Here is a 6428-nt window from a genome sequence, read left to right on the forward strand (position 1 = left end):
ACATTCTTGATCTCATGCATGTACTCAAACATTGTCTTATGCATGCACCCTGGGTTAGGCACATAGATAGCATGGTGGGTGCCATTTAGATGCATGTTACAGGTTTCGTGTTGCTAATGGTCTGTAGACAAATTAGATGGACAGATCAATAGAGGGGAGTGTGGGCAGAGCTGCTATGGAAGCATCTTTGAAGGGTGCCACATACCAGATGGAGTAGTTATGGGTGGCTCTCCAGAACCAAAGCACTGAGGTGAGTATCGAAGGCCATGGGGGAGAGGCGAAGCGTCAGTGTGTTGGACAGGGTTCTCTAGAGAGACAAAACCAGATTGCTAGTAGATAGATAGATAGATAGATAGATAGATAGATAGATAGATAGATAGATAGATAGATAGATAGATATAGATAACATAAGAAATGAGCTGTTAAATTATATACAGATAGATAGATAATGCAAGAAATGAACAGTTAAATTATAAAGCAGTACAAATGGCTCAGTGCAACCACTCCCATGAGAGAGTTGTGAGACACTGGTAGTCCTTTTAGTCTTGAGGGTCGCCAGGTAGTCCTCTGTAGAGAGAGCTAAGCTATCCCAGCACAGGCAGCAAACAGCAAGGCAGGTCACCAACTGTCAGCCAGGTCACCAACAGCCAGTCCCCAGCTCCAGAGATGTACACTTCCAATCGTGTGGTCTTTAAGGGAACTCAATTTACTGCAACACAGGCTAGGTGTCCCACAGGTGGTGTAGCCTGTAAACTGAGGCATGGAACAATCAAGGCAGCGCACACTGGTCCGATGATCAAAGAGTGAGAGGCAAGAAAGGCGAGGCTCACCGAGCCATTTATCTCTCCGCCCTTCAATTAATCCCACTTGTGTTTATTGGCCAGGCTGGCACAATAAACTAACTATCGCAGAGAGCATGGACGGTGAGGAAAGGCTCCTTCATGAAGGCACTGATGAGTGCCTAGGACCCCAGGGGCCATTGAGCATGGCCAAAGCAATCTTCCTGTGATTGGACTCCCCAAACTGCTGATGGATCTTGAAACCCAAACGCATTTGCTGGATTAGCATTTGTCCTGGTGAATAATCATCACTAAGTGGTAATAGTGAGGAAAAACTAAATCTCATTTGACATATGTGGTAAAGAAAAAGGAGACGGGAAACACACTAACACACCAGGAAGCTATGTCAGACCAAGTCCGAAGAGCAATACAAAATCAACAGTTTATATACTGAGCTAGAGGATCCCTGCTGGCATAGTGGCTATGTGTTAGGCTGCTAACCCCAAGGTCAACATTTTAAAATCACCAGCCACTCTTTTTTTTTTTTTTTAAATACTGATAGTTTTAATTTTACATAAAATTTCCCAAACAACTGTTACACAGTATAATAGGTATCTGCAATGAATAGGTTATTAATGGAAATATTATTTTAAATTAAAATCAGGGTCTAATTTTAAACTAGTCATCTCTGGCTAATGAAGAGATAAAAAGAAGTTGCCCGTGCTGGGACTCAGACAGTGGAGCATCTAGCTTTCCACATGCACGCGTGCAACTCCGTTGTCTGTTTCGGGCGGGCGTGGTTGCTAGAGGCCCTTCACTCTGCAGTCTCAGCCTGTGTCGCCACTCGGCAGGAATGGCGGACTTGGTGAACGTGGTATTAAGACCACAGCTTAGCTGGATGTACTTTCGCGGCATTCTATTGGAATTTACAGACTACCGTTCCACTTCTTCACCATCGGAACCCCACTGCTCCCCAGTGGCAGCAGCGTGGCTGTCCGGCAGGAGCCGCCCTGCTGCACTGATGAATATTTTACAAGCAGTGGCACGGAATCCATGAGCAACCTTTCTGTGGGTCCCATCTTCTTTCACAGAATGAAACAAAGGGGCTGAGCAAGGCTGAGAGGCTGGCTGCCATTCAGTGCCTTCCATGCACTGTGGTGGGGGATGGGGATGGGCGCACGGGGGCGCGGTCGGCGTCCCATGATGCTGGGGTTCAGGTTGAGGGGCTCGGCTCCAGGGCCTGGCGGCTCACAGCAGATGCTGCAGGATGTGGTCCACAGCATGAGGGAAGCTCTCGCAGGTCAAGTAAGGAGTGGGGCTGATTTTGTCTTCGTCGGCTGCTCGGTACTTCCCGGTTTTCACTAAGATGCCCAGCATGCCGGCACTCTGAGCCCCGCCAACGTCATCCCTGCAGTCATCACCGATCATGACGGCCTCCTCGGGGGCACAGCCCGTGCCTCGCAGGGCCTCCAGGAAGAAGGTCTTCTCCGGTTTCCCCACAACCGTGGCTCTGGTGTCGGCGGCGTACTCTAAGCCAGTCACGAAGGGGCCAGGCCCCAGGAATAAGCCATCCTTCCTCTTGTAATACCTGGCTTTGTGGATCGCGATGAGCGGTGCTCCCTCCAGGAGTAACCGAAACGCTTGATTCAGAATCGGGTAACAAAACTGCTCGGGGGCCAATCCTATGAGCACAGCGTTCGGATCACTTGTTTGTATTCCTTTGAAATCAGGTAGTGCCCGATGATCATCAACTAGCAGCATGGGCCGGACTTGTTTCTCCTCCACTAAATTTCTGGCGGCAGTGAGGGAAGTGAATATTTCATCTTCAGAGATATCAAACTCCAGTTTTCGCAACCTCTCCAGTAGGTCTTGCTTGCTCTCTTTGGTTGTGTTGGTCACAAACTTAATCGAGACTGAGGCACCTCGTAACCTTTTAAGAGCTTCCTGTGCGCCCGACACAGCTGCATCTTCAATGTGAAGTGTGCCACTGAGATCCACCAAAACAGCCTTTAATGTGCGGCGGGCTGCCATCCTTCATTCCCTTAGGCGGGCCACACTCCACTCGGAGCGATGAAGGGGGAGCGCGGGCTTAGTCCCGGTGGGGCCAGGGACGCTCGCGACAGGTCTTGCCTGGTGGCCCAGCCTAGTTCCGGTCAGACGCTGGCTTCGAGGTACAGGCCCACAGCACGTTCTGAGGCCTCCCTAAGGCACGGCGCGGCTACGCGCCGCCCCAGGGAGCCCCGCCTCACCAGCCACTCTTAAGGAGAAAGTTGAGACTTTTTATTCCCATAAAGAGTTACTGTTGGGAGGGGGGAAATGAGGAGCTGATGCCAGGGGCTTACGTGAAGAGCAAATGTTTTGAGAATGATGAGGGTACCAAATGTACAAATGTGCTTTATACAATTTGTTAGGTAAACTGAGGCACGAAATGAGAAGAGACGGACCATGCTCATGGAGGACTGATTAAAAAGTAGGCTTTATTGGGGACAAGCGGATGGGTTCAACAGCCTACAGTAAAGTGAAGCTGTGGAAGCTGCCCCAGGGGAGCGCTTGAGGGTTTTTGTTATACCACCCACCCACCCCCGTTGAAGCTTCTGGAGAGTTGACGTAAGGTGCGTTTCGCTCAGTGGGGTTTACGTGACTGTTTGCTTATTGTACAAGGTCAGTCTGTTCTGGTTCTACGAACAATGATATGGGCGGTCTATGCTTTTATGGGTACAGTTGTTCGCAGAACTAGCCCGTTTCTGGGAAACTCAGTCTGGGGGAAGGGTGTTCATGCTTTTACCAGACACAATTGATGGATGCATGAATTTTGATAAGAGTTGTATGAGCCCCCAATAAAATGATAAAAGAAAAAAAAAGAGTTACTGTTTCAGATTGCAAAGAGTTACTGTTTCAGGTTGCCATGAGTCAGAACTGACTGGATAGCTGTGAGTGTTTTGAATTTTTATAGAGTGGATGGTGGTCCCTTCTTTCAATAGATAAGCTAAACACGAACGGTAACTTGTGCAATGAGCTCTGTTAAAGGCTTTGTCTAAATGGAAATCCCAAGCCCACATGGATGATAGACATTTCCTCACAGAAGGATCACACGGCAGGGGTCTTCTGCGGACCCATCAGGCCAGAACCGGGGAGAACTGTGAGAAGCCGCAGCTCTCGCGATGTGGGAAGCCGCAGCTCTCGCGATGCAGCTCTCGTCGCCATTACAAGATGGCGCCGGGCAGTCAGGGCGGTGCCCAGTTAAGTGGTAAACAACCACTTGGCGCATGCGCACTGCGGAGATGACGTAGTCACAACTCCACCCTGGAGTATGCAAACGAGGGTTCTGGCGGACGCACCAATCACAAACGAGGGTTCTGACGAACGCACCAATCAATGCACAGCACGTCCCCACAGAGCGTATATAAGCAGCAGCAGTTTGAGGCTTCGGGGTCTTTTTCCGTATTTGAAAATTGAACCCACATTAAACGCCTGTGGAAGAATCCTGTTGTGGCGAGTCTTTTCTTGCTGGCGAGACCTGGCGCGCGACAGAGGACAAAGGAGATGGCTCTTATTTACATGTTTTAGCCTAGAGGGAGACTCCCCTAAGTCAACCGTTCTCATTCTTTGTGTACGTTCCTGCTCCATCTATCCAGTCACTTGTTCCTCCATGCCTTCCCAAATAACCAAGGGGACTCCTCAGACTTTCCGCCCCTCCCTGTCTCCTTGGGACTTCATTTTGGAAGTGGGGGATTCAGATGGCATTAGGACTATTTTATGGCTTTGAATGAAACCAGGGCTCTGGTTGGGGGTGCTTTAGTTTTAGGCGCTAACACACAGTAAATCATTTTTTCTTTTTTTTTAATTTTAAGGTAATGACACTGTGTCCCATCAGGCTTTGGTTGTGACTGCCTCCCAATTGGAGAAACTCTCTTGGACTCAGACCTTTTCAGAGCCGAAATGTGTAATCAGTCTTCTCTTGGCCTAAAGCCTTTGGTCTCCCTGAATGCCTGCTGCTTCCAGACACCAGCTTCAGTGTTTGTCCCTCCAATGCTTTCTTCTTCTCCAGAGGCCCTAAGAGGAAGGATAAGTTGCTTCTCAAATCTACATCTTCAGCCTCCTTCACTGCTTACCCTCCAGCCATGCTAACGGTAGCCCAACGTTGCTCTGCAGCCCCCCTCAAGAGACAACCAAACCACCCCTTCCTGCTGTTGGAACGTGGTGGCCTATACGCAGAGTTGCACTCAGGCAATGTGCATTCCTCCATCATATGCTGACCTTGGCAAAGCTGTCAGAGAAATTCTCAACCAAAGATTTGGTTTAGGTTGGTGAGAACAGTGTCTTGTAGTGATGGAGCAGCAAAATCGTGACTCAGGAATGACCAGGAGGCGCCCTTGGAGAACTTGAAAGAGGGACATTTTTATTAACTGGAGACCCAGAGGAACTAGCATTCAGAAGATCTGGGTCCTGGGTGTTAGATGAGCACACCTCTTTATAGTTCATCTTCGTGAGCAAGGTCACAGAAGGGGGCAAGTTCCCAGAAGTAAGCAAGTTCACAAAAGAGAGCAAGGTTTCAGAAGGGCAATTGGCAGGGATTTCTAGTGCAGACAAGGTTGTTAGTAAAGAGTCGGGGATGGGTGCGTTCTGGGAATGAGGAAGTACATGAGGTGTGGCAGTGTGTTGGGTTTCTTGTCCTAAGGTTAAAATACCCTATTAAAATTTTCCTTACAGTAGTGCGGAATTATGAGCATTGGGTCCACCTTATAAAATCACTGGGATCTTGGGGACCAAATATAGATGGTGTGGGTTTGGTCTGACTTTCTCCGAAAAAAATGGGATAATGACACTGCAGGCACAGAAATCATAACTGAAGACCAGGTTTGCCAAGGTTGAGAGTTGCCATGTGACACCATCTTCTCACCAAATGGCAAGAAAAAGTGGCAAATTCAAGTCTTTTTACAAGAGGGCGTGTGTAAATGTTGGCTGTGATGTTGACTTTGATATTGCTGGACCTACATCCCATGGTTCAGCTGTCTTTGACTATGAGGACTCGCTTACTATTTACTCAATAACTGGTTACTGGGTACAAAAGATGCCACAGTCTCAAATATAATTTAAAGAGAACACTTATTAAGTTTTGAAAGAGACCAAGACAGCACAAAGATCGAGACAGATCACCCAAATGAAGGAGGCCATTAGCACAAGGTCAAGATGGCATCTGAGGCTTCAAGTCAGAAAACTAGTTAAGTAAGGCATACGACAAAGGAAACTGTCATAAATTCATGATGGGTGACAGATCAGTACATCCCAGGAACAGGACTGTGACGGGGACACATACCTTCCATGAGCTAGCAGGGCTTACAGGATTGGCCAGGGCCTTCGACCAAGGTAGTCAGGGTGAGACTAATAGGGCATGACTAATGAGACTATGGGACCAGTTGTGCTTTCCCCAGGACAGTGACTTCCATCAACACACACAGCCCCTAAGAGAGATGGCCCCTCCCTCGGGTGTATGGAGAGCAGCAATCTTCTTTACCATGTCCTCTGACTGAGGGAAACTGGTCTTACATCCTTGGTGAATGAAATGGAAGCTTCATCTGCAAATGGATTTTAGACTGTCATGGCCATCCATAAACTTTTGCAAACTGGGATGCTCCAAATTGAAGCTGT

At 48.4% G+C, this 6428-nt stretch overlaps 1 pseudogene; it reads right to left on the reverse strand.

Moving 5' to 3' along the window:
• Positions 1 to 1348: 1348 nt before the first annotated feature.
• LOC142459205 (haloacid dehalogenase-like hydrolase domain-containing protein 2 pseudogene) lies at positions 1349 to 2959 on the reverse strand (annotated as a pseudogene).
• Between the last annotated feature and the right edge of the window lie 3469 nt (positions 2960 to 6428).

Source organism: Tenrec ecaudatus, chromosome 10 (assembly GCF_050624435.1).
Source record: "Tenrec ecaudatus isolate mTenEca1 chromosome 10, mTenEca1.hap1, whole genome shotgun sequence".
In the NCBI taxonomy this organism is placed as follows: Eukaryota; Metazoa; Chordata; class Mammalia; order Afrosoricida; family Tenrecidae; genus Tenrec; species Tenrec ecaudatus.